The following is an 11,053-nucleotide window of genomic DNA, read 5'->3' on the forward strand; positions in this document are numbered from 1 at the left end:
AAAAGAAATTCTCTCTCCAATTGGAAATGGCTATTAAAGTTAAGTCTCAGTAGCACCAAAACTGAGAAAAACAAACGGTAGGAAAAGGGGAGAGGATATAGAAAAGAATGTTCCTATTTTTAAGCCTTGGGTTTTAGCTTCCTTTTTGGTTTGGCAGTATGTATTTCCCTGATACATGAAAGCTCAATTATGCATTTAAAGAGATCTTTGTTATATTTTATCCAAAACCTCTAGATGTTTGAAAATGGCTTTTTGGGTTGTATTCTAAGAGTGCCAAAACAGCAGACAGGAAGGGGATGTGAAGATGTCAGTTTGCCTGCACTGGTTCCCCCTTCCAAATTTAACACTCTAACCATAGCCCTTCTGAAGCTTGCAAACAAGAATGACCAGATAAAGGAAGACCAATTTTTTATTAAAGGAGAAAATAAATAGAACAAAGATATAAAGTGGGATTGTGATGATGATCAGTAGAGAAAATAGCACAGGTAGCAGGGGAAATAAAAACTATTGAGAAACAAGACCCACTACCAAAAGAAGTAACAACCAGTTAGTAAAGATAAACTTGATAGAGAAAAAAGAAGAAAAGCCAATGAGAACGGCATTTAACACAGAAGTAACAACCCCTGATGCCCTGTCTGGTACCAATTAGCCCTGTAGGCATCTCTTGGGATGAAAGGTAAGAATTTAAAAGATAAGAACATCCTAGCCTTTGTAAATGAATAAATGTCTAAACAACTTGAGAAGCAACAGATCCTTTGTACCCTACATTAGCTAGACTATATCCAGAGTACTGTGTTCAAGCGTGGATACTAAAGTTTCACAGGAACATCAACAGATTGGAATATGTCCAGAGAAGAACATCCCAAAACAAGAATCTAGAAAAACATCATGTGAAGAATAGCTGAAAGTTATAAGTAGGTTTAGCCTGGGGGTGGAAATGGCATGAGAAACAGGATGTGTCTTCAAAAAACTCAGAAATACCATTTCTCCTATTCTAAAGAAGATCTCTTCCTCTCCTCCTATTTAACTAGGGACTTTTGGCCAATGTCTTTACCTTTCCTATCTTCCTTCACTTCTGTCTCAGAGGAAGCATCCATTCCCCTCATTAAAGCTAATCCTCGTGCTCGCTTCAGCAGCACATATACTAAAATTGGAACGATACAGAGATTAGCATGGCCCCTGTGCAAGGATGACACACAAATTCATGAAGTGTTCCATATTTTTATTGCATAGCATAGGGAACTCTACTTAATGTACTGTGGTAACCTAAATGGGAGGGAAGTCCAAAAGGGAGGGGATATCTGTATGTGTATGGCTGATTCATTTTGTTGTGCAGTGGAGGCTAACACAACATTGTAAAGCAACCATACTCCAATAAAATTTTTTTTTAAAAAGCTAATCCTCCACTTGTGCTTTTTTTTCTATCATTTTCTGCTTCTTGAATTTTTCTCATGAAGTATCTTCACCATTTTCTTGCATCTTCAATTTCAGTCTCTTCATTGGATCCTTCCACTCTCCATAAAAATACATACCTTTTCACTATCTACCAAAACAAACAACCATAGAAACTTCCTGTGAACCTGCTATGATTTCAAGCTTCTATCCCATATCTCACTTTTCCTTACTCCACACTTTATTAAATATCATCTTCCCTTTTGAAGGCAAAATTTTTGTCTATTCTGTTGGTGCTATATCCTCTGGCACGTAGTAGGCAATGCCTGGCACAGAGCAGGCACTCCATAAATACATGGTGAATGGATGAATTATTATAATTGTACTGTCTTGGCATTCCTCTTGTAACTAACTGCTTCTTTACAGACTTCTTTTCCAGAAACTACCTGAATAGTCTTTATTCGGCTTCTTCTCTCTCACTATAGCCTCTTTCTTGTAAACCCATCTGTTTCCATGGCTTCATCTCTCACTTCTCTGAGCTAGCACCATTTAAGTGGCACATCCTAAGAGAGACTTCCCCAACCCTTCATTCTCAAACACAAGAACCTGCTTTTTTCCTTTATACCACTTACTGCAATTTGTAATTTTTGTTTGTTTATATGTTTATTTTCTGTTTTCGCACCCAGGCTCTCAACTCCATAAGAGTAGGGAACAAATTTTCTTGTTGATGTAGCATGTGTCTGGTATCCTCTCCTCAGAAGGCTGGAGGGGATATGGTGTCCTGAAAGGGAAACTAGGGGGAAGGAAACGGAGTTGCTAAGGTGGTAAGTGAGACAGATCAGGGAAGGCCTCCCTATTAAGGTGACATTTGAGCAGATACCTGAAGAAAGTAGAGGAGGAAGTCATGCAGGTTAGTAAGGCAAAGGCCTTATGGTAGTAGCACACACAGTGTGCTCCAGCAAGAGCAACGAGGCCACTGTGGCTGAAACTATATGAAAATGGCAAAGAGTAGCAGGAGGTAGCTTCAGGGAGAGTGGGACTAGGTCAGATAAGACACTGTCAGCCACTGTAAGGAGTGTGGCTTTTGTTCCAAGTGAGCTGGAATACCAGTGAAGGTTTCTGAGCAACCTGATTTAGTTTAATGGGATCACTTATAGCTGCTTTGTTGAAAATAGACTGAAGGAGTCTGTTATGGACTGAATGTTTGTGCCCCCCACCCCCGCAAATTCATATGTTGAAGCCCTAAACCCCAATGTGACCATATTTGGTGATAGGGACTTTACAGAAGTAATTAAGGTTAAATGAGGTTGTAAGGGCAGGAACCCAATTCTATGGGATTGGTGTCCTTATAAGAGGAGGGGGAAACATCAGAGAGCTCTCTCCTTCTCTCTCCATTTGTGCACAGAAGAAACGTCATTTGAGGACACAGGAGAAGGCAGCCATCTACAAGCTCTCACCAGGAACCAAATTGGCCAGAACCTTGATCTTGGACTTTCTAGCCTCCAGACTGTGATAAAACAAATGTGTGCTGTTTAAGCCACCCAGTCTATGGTATTTTGTTATAGTAGCCCAAGCAGACTAATACAGAAGCAAAGAAAGAAGCAGGGAAACCAGCTAGGAGGCAAGAGATAATCAAGACTTGGGCTCTGGTGGTAGTAGTGAAGGGAATGAAAAGTACTGAAATTCTGGATATAGTTTGAGCACAAAGCCAATAAAATCTGATGAAGAACTAAATTAAAATGTGAAGAAACCCTAAAGTTTTGGGGCCAAACAACTAGAAGGACAGCGCTACCATTTGCTGAAATGGGAAATATTGGAAGATGGACAAATTTGGGGAGAAGGGGTTATGGAGGCTAAATACTCAGCTTTTGGAATGCTGAGTTTGGATGCCCATTAGCATCCAAGAGACATGTCCAGCAGACACCTAATTTAGAGTTTATGGTAAGGTCCAGGATGAATAAATAAAATTTTTATTGTTAGATAAAGATGTCATTTGAAGCTGAGAGACTGGATGAGGCCAACTAGGAAGTAAGTAAAGACAGAGAAGAAAAGAGGTTTAAGTACTAAGACCTGGGAGACTCAGATGCTTAGAGACCAGGAAGATGAGAACGGTTAACCACAGAATAGGGACGTCACAGATTACATTATTAGTCCCTCCTATTGCATGCCCTCTGCCATACAACACTGCAGCTCTTTGCACTTATGTGGGTGGAGTATATATCCCTACCCATTGATTTGGAGCTTGGTTTGTGACTTGCTTTAGCCAATGGATGATAGCTAACATGATGCAAGCAGAGGCCCAAAGTGTGCTTGCTTGGTTGGGCTTAGGCCATGTCCTGACTAGTCCCAGGAGGAAGATAATAAACACATGGAGCAGAGCTGCCCAGACTAACTTACAACATAAAACAAAGCTTCCCCAGCTGACCTGTAACTTAAGAATGAAAAAAAATGCTACTGCTTATGAATGTCTGAGATTTCTGTGCTTATCCTACAGCAGTATTGTGGCAATAGCTAAGAGAGAGTAACAGAGTTACAGAGTTCCAATGTAAAGGTTCATTGGGAAGGAATGAAAATAAAGCCTGGCTCAGGGAAAAGGAGTATGAATCTACAAAAGAGGACAGAAAACAGAAAGACTTAATTCTTAAGCAACTAGTGATAACAGGTTCATGAGGCCTTGCAGATTTATCTAGCTGCAAAACTGAATGGCAGGCAATCAAAATCTTTGGCTCGACCTAAAATAATACTGAGAAGGAACAGCCAGTGAGCTACATGAGAACCAAGAGAGAGTGGTATCTCAGATGTCAAAAGAAAAAAGCGTTTCAAAGAGGAGGGAGAGATCAACTTTGTCAATGCTGATGATAAATCAAGTAAGATGAGGACTAAGAACTGGCTATGGATCTAACAATACGGCAATCATTAGTTACCTTCACCAAAGGAAAAAAACAAAGAATTTTTATAGAGTAATAGAGTTGGAACGGTTTCAACAGGGATGAAGGAAAGAATTTGATATGAATAAAAACAAGTATTTTGCCATTTTTTTTTTAGTCCTGTGGGTATTACTTCCTCTAGAATATGTTCTTTAATTTCACCTGTAGTCAGCAAGACAGATCTTTGCAGAGGGCTCTTTTAGAAACGTGACAAGAATGACCAGGTGTGGGATTACCACTACATTCACCAGAATGGTCAGTTACCCATTCTCTAGCTACTACTAACAAAAATTGCTTGTAAGTCATTTTATTATGTGCATTAAGGCTACAATAAATTTCATTTTATTTAAAAATAAATATGTTGCCATAAAGAGGATCAGAGAAAGAAGAAGACAGCTAGAGAAAAATTCAGGTTCAAAGGAGAGGGTTTTTTAAAGATGGGAAATATTGCAATATCTTTGCGTCCTTCGGGAAATAATGCAGTTAAGAGGGGGAAAACATTGTATTAAAGAGGGAATATTTGCCAGAGCAATGTATCCCAAGCCAATAAGAGGGGATAGGAGCCAATGCACAAGTAGAGAAGTTAGCCTCAGATATAAGCCTAGAAAGTTAATTTAAAGCAAGGAAGGAAAGCAAATATACACATATTGGCAACTGTGGAGGTGAGAATATGTGATTGTTTCTGTTATCTCAGTGAAATAAAAGCAAAGTTGTAATCACAGAGGGATGACAATGAAGGAAGTGTTGAAGTTTTTGGAAGAGAGGAGAAATTTTAAAATAATCATCTCAGGAAGCAGAAGAGTAAGTGCAATCTTCTCGTTTTGGGCTTCCCTGGTGGCTCGGTGGTTAAGAATCTGCCTACCAATGCAGGGGACAAGGGTTCGAGTCCTGGGCCGGGAAGATCCCACATGCCACGGAGCAACTAAGCCCATGCGCCACAACTACTGAGCCTGCACTCTAAAGCCCACATGCCACAATTACTGAAGCCCGCATGCCACAACTACTGAAGCCCACGTGCCACAACTACTGAAGCCCGCGCACCTAGAGCCCGTGCTCCGCAACAAGAGAAGCCGCCGCAATGAGAAGTCTGTGCACCGCAATGAAGACTCAGTGCAGCCAAAAATAAATAAATAAATAAAAATGTAAAAAAAAAGAGTAAATGAATTATTAAAATGTAATCTATCCATTTAGGCACATATTTCTCCTGCCACTGTAAGCACTTGGAGAGCAAAAACTATACCTTACTCAGCTTTGCACCTTAACAGCTCCTAGCATGCTAACTTGTACTCTTTACTATTAATTTTCTGTAATTTTACTTTCCTTTCCTTTTACATTCATATAAAACCCAATTTCTTAATATTATGCCAGTGCTTTAACTCTGAGTTTTAATAAGAAACACACACAGTTAAAGCACTAGCATAATATGACACTATCACCACCTAGTTACCCCAAATCAGGTTTGAAATCCATAGAAATAATTGCTAATTTCAAAAGCATCATGCTAATTAAACCCTACTTTCTTAATATCTTAATACGATTGATTCTCTTTATTAAGAAATTTTTAATGCTAAAGGATTTATAAGTAAATATATACTATGAAATCAACCAAATAGGAATTAAATTATTTTGCTCACTAGCTCAAATAGGTGTTATAATTCAAATTTGCTCAGAAAGAAATGAAGCAGAAAACAAAACTTCTACAAAAAGTACAAACATAAATGCTGCATTTAAAAATATTTGTAATTAAAAGAAAAGATCCTCCAAAGCCATCTCTAAATGTTGAAGAATTATTCATAATAACTTGAATGTAATTGAAGTCTAAAAATGTAGTACTGTGATTTACCAAATAGGATTACTTTTAATACTGTTAACTTCCAACTAGTTAACAAATTAATGAATATTAAAGCCACTGAAACAGTTTAAGGTTACTAATTGGTATGGTTCACTCTCAGCCAGTGAGAATATCAACAAATCTCTACTTCAAATTTAATATTAAAAAATGTTATAGTGAATCTGATGGTAAACCTAGGTGACAGTTAATTTGAATAACATAAAAAAATTAAATAATCACAAAAAAGGGTAATGAGATGCCAAAAAATGTTTTATATGAACAAAGCAATAATAATAAAAACAAAAAATCAACTAACACTAACTATATCTAATGGAAGAGTCAAGTCATTGAGATGTATTGCAGAAATATGTTGTCAGCTCTGCTTCCTGGAACCTTCAAGATGAAATCATAGAGTGAGCATCAGTGAAAGAGGTATAGCAACCAAAATGTTGCCCATCCTGCTCAGGTACCTGCCCTGATGCTTCTGATTAAGTGTTCACATATTCTGAACATACTGTGTACCCTTTCATCTGATTTGTGAGTAACAAAACCAAATGCTATCAGTGGCCAAGTAGAAAAATCTAAAGGAATGAATCATACAGAGAGGCTGAGATCTTAGAAGGTATATACCCCATCAGGAAGTATTTAAAATTCAACATTTTAAAACACTGTTTTAGCCAAATAATGCACATCTGCAAGCTAAATTACACCTAAAATTCAAAGTCCTTTTAGACTTTCAAGGTCTTCTTCAAACATCACTCTTCAATGTCTTCCCAAGTTCTCCCTCTTTAAATCTATATTTTTCTCACCTATATCTTCATAGCACTTCGGCTTAGCATTTATTTTAATATGTCATGAAACAGAAGTTATTCTTGCAAGTTTTTGTGTTCTCCACCAAATTTTGGGCACAGATCTTTTTTATCTTTAATTCTCCAAAAGCACAAAATACAATGTTTTGCATAAAAAATATAAATTTATAAAATTGAATCTGAACTCTTACTTTTCTAGTCATGGGACATAAAGTGAATTATTGATCTCAAACAGCCATAGTTAAAGTCCTTGGTTATAATGCAATCTGTGCAATAAAGTTTAGAAATATTCCAAAAGTGTTAATAAAAGCAATAAATCTAGATTAGAGAAATTCAACATTTAGACAATAAACATCTAGCTTATCATTAAACATACTTTAAAAAAATAACTGTTAGTCACCTATAATAAATAGTAAACATGTATCTATCTCATTTCAATACCCCTTTGCAAGCAAAGTTGTTTTTTTCTTAAATATGAGGGCTAAAAAAAATTCTTGTGCATATTTTCAAGGCTGCCAAAGTAGAATAAGCAATTTAGAAAAGATATTACAAATATCTAAATAACACAGGCAAAGGTCTAAGGAAAATTCTGATGCAGGGAGTCAGTCTTAAACCTAAGATTAGAAGGCCTAGGATTTTTAAAACTTAAAAAAACAACACACAAAAAACCCGAGAAACACAGTATTCAACCTCAACAATTCCTAGGAAAATAACCTCACAGTTGAGCACTAATTCCACCTTGAATGTGTAGATTTGTTTACAAAACTGTCTGCATTTATTGCCTCTGGGTATTCACACCCCTTTCATAATTCACACCCTCTTCTACTTGAAAGGTAGCGTCTGTTTTCCTACCCCTTGAATTTGGGATGCCTTTGTGCCGTATTGCCCAATCAAACATGGCAAAAGACACAATATGTTTGTTCCAAAGCTAGACCTCAAGAGGCCTTGTATAATCCTGTTTCTGTTTCTCTCTCTCTCTCTCTCTCCTTCTCTCTCTACCATGTGAACAAGCCCAAGGTGGACTGCTTGATTATGAAAGACACATAGCAGTCTCACCCATTACCCCAGGTAACAGCCAGCCACTCCCTGAATCACAGACACTTAATTGATTTACAACTGACCCAAGACACATGAGAGAGAGCCCAGTCAGGACAGAAGAACTGCCCATATAAGCTAAGACTAAACCATAACCTCAGAATTATAAACTAAATAAATGGCTATTGTGTTAAGCTGTTAAATTTTGGTACAGTTTATTATGCAGCAATAGCTTATCAATATATAGGGGAGAAAAGTCACAATCTGACGGGAACCAAAAGGATCTCTGGAAGGTAAGTATGTTGCCAGTGACTTGGGGGCTAAAACAAAACAGTCATAAAAGGAGAAAATGGTAAAAAAAAAAAAAAAAAAGCTAACCTTTTAATTAGGTTAACGAGACAGATAACAAAAGCAAGTTGCTTTTCCTTGTGGAGAAACAAAACCTATCCAAATGTTATCTGTCCTTCAAAGCTCAACTCAAATCACACCTCCCAATAAATTTTTTTCTTATTGCCCTTAAGCATAGTGATCCTTCCTTTATTAGCCATGTATAGAGGTACATTATTGTGGAAAAAGGCCTGGACTTTAATCAGTAAGTCTAAATTCACATTCTGGGTTTACGAGCTATGTATCCTTAGGCAAGTTTCCTAGTCTTTGAATCTGATTCTTCATCTCTGTACTGGAATTTAATGGCTCTCAATCCCACAGGATAGCTGTGAGATTTGTATTCTAAATGTGTCAACATATTAAACACAAAGTACAACTCAAAAATGTTAAAGTGAATTTTGTTCCTTTCATTCATTCATTCATTCAACTTCGACTGGACTAAATTACTGGTGTATGTCAGGCTGTGTGCTAGATACTGGGAGAAAGGAAACAATTACTAAGGAGACCACACACAACTGCCATCTAGTAATCATTTTTCATGTGTATAGCCCTCAAGGTAGAATGAGGTTAGAGATTATGCCTTATATTTCTTCATATTTCCCAGCTGTGTGGTGGGGTATTTTGAATTGAGTAGTTACAAAGATACATGTAGACCGTTTGACCAGTTAAAAAATGGTAAGATTTCTTCCTGTAAGTTTTAACATCTGTATCTCAAAGCAAAACAAGAGCACCATTGCTTTTGAAGCATAGCTAAAAGAAGACTCACTTGACAGCTCACATCCATTCCTGCTTCCAGCAGCACCTGAACAACTGCTTTGTGACCATTGCGTGCAGCAAGGTGTAGTGGTGTGTGCTTTCGAGTGTTGCAGCTCATTAAGTTAGGGTGTGCACTGATGATCATTTTGACCACTCTAAGCCGTCCATAGAGGGCTGCCAGGTCCAGAGGAGTTTCCAGCTTGCTGTTCCTGATGGTAGGATCAGTGAGCTCTTCCAGGAGAACAGCAACTACTTCTGAGTGTCCATACTGAGCTGCACAGTGTAGGGCAGTTTCATTTTCATTGTTCTGTTAAGACAAAGACATAAAGTGCAAGTTTTCAGAAATTCAGTCCTTTATCAAAACCTATATACAGTCATTTAAAACCTGAGATGCTTTGAAAATGTAAGTTTAAGATTTATCTGTTTTAATAAGTATGCCTAATAGAATTTTATATTTGATACTAGTACCTATCATTTATTACACCAAAAATATCACATTTTATTTTTATTACTTCAAATGAAAAAATCAAACTTTTCCCTACACTATATATTCCAACTTCCAAGAGTGATAAATGATTTAGCCATGTTAGTCAGTAGCCCTGCTGGGCCCAGATGGTCAGTGTTATCTGCACTGTGCATCGTGCCTCCATGACATTTGTTAATGAGAGAGATTAATAAGAATTATAATACACTTTTAACAGACTGGCTTTCCAAAAGGTAGTTGAGATAGTACATTCTTTGATAATGAAAGATTTACAGAAAGGCTTCCCAAGTTGTTTCATTTTATCTTTCGTTTAAGTATAAATCAGTGCTTCTTTTGCAAAGAGAATAAAGACATACTGGCCCTAAGATTAAACCATATCTTTTTGAAATATAATCATGGATTGAGAAGCAGACCATACCCATACCATACAAGTATCACAGTATTACACGTGTAGCTTATAAGTGTTTCAGTTGAAAATCAATGAGATTTCCCCAGGAATTTAGCAGAATAAAAAATGTTAAAATGGAGAAAACTGAACCCAGTTGCAAGGGAGATGTACCCTTTCAGATTCTTTGGGCAGATGGTGTAGGTATATGCAGTATGACTATGTCAGGAGGCAGAAGGGTCAATCAGGAGAAATGTGAACAAGAAATTTTAGTAACAAAAATGCAATGTCCTAAATGAGGGTTCTAGGGAGCAAGGGAGAATTTCATCATCAGAGTCATTATCATAGCTATCACTATGTGCCAGGTACAGTTGCATTTCATGTTTACTCATCTAATCCTCACTAGGAGATAAATATTATTATCATTATCCCCATTTTACAGATGAGGTAACTGAGGTAGTAAGTAGCTGAATAATTGCCCTTCAATTATACAGCCATTTAGTATTGAGGCCAGAATTTGAACCTAAATAGCCTAGACCCAAAGTTGGTACTTTTAATACCATCTTCCACAATAGAAACTATTACTACTACCATTTGCTGAGTGTCTAAAAACTTTACATACATTGTCTCCTTTAACTCTTACAAATGATCCTACAAGATTGGTATTAACATCTCCACTTCATGGATGAGGAAACTAAAATACAAAAAAGTTAAATTACATGCCCAAGCAGATTCAGTATCTTTTGGAACCTGTATCCATCAGAATCAAAATCCCATTTATCCTCTTTCCACCGTACCACACTGCCTGCCATGTGTTTCTTTATTGCCAAAGAAGAAAAACATGGAGCTAGTGATCTGAAAGCAGAATTTCTATAGATTTTTCCCAAAAGAACACCAACTGAGTTGAAATAGGAAGTAGCTGCTTAGTTGTTCTAAGGGTACAAACCCAAACAAATCTTATCGTTCCAGAAAGTAACTCAGCCTTGCTCTGGATGATAAAACAATGCAGATAAGTAAGTTGAGAGTAGAGAGAAGATTTGAAAACTT

At 37.2% G+C, this 11,053-nt stretch overlaps 1 non-coding gene across 1 annotated transcript; it reads left to right on the forward strand.

Moving 5' to 3' along the window:
* Positions 1-1,120: 1,120 nt before the first annotated feature.
* Positions 1,121-1,224, forward strand: LOC115803695 (U6 spliceosomal RNA). The gene has a single exon (XR_004024469.1). It is a non-coding gene; the product is annotated as a U6 spliceosomal RNA (small nuclear RNA).
* The last annotated feature ends 9,829 nt before the right edge of the window (positions 1,225-11,053 follow it).

The sequence above is a fragment of the Delphinapterus leucas genome, chromosome 11, assembly GCF_059928025.1.
Source record: "Delphinapterus leucas isolate spDelLeu-1000000601 "Yukka" chromosome 11, BTC_Dleu_Yukka2, whole genome shotgun sequence".
Lineage (NCBI taxonomy): Eukaryota > Metazoa > Chordata > Mammalia > Artiodactyla > Monodontidae > Delphinapterus > Delphinapterus leucas.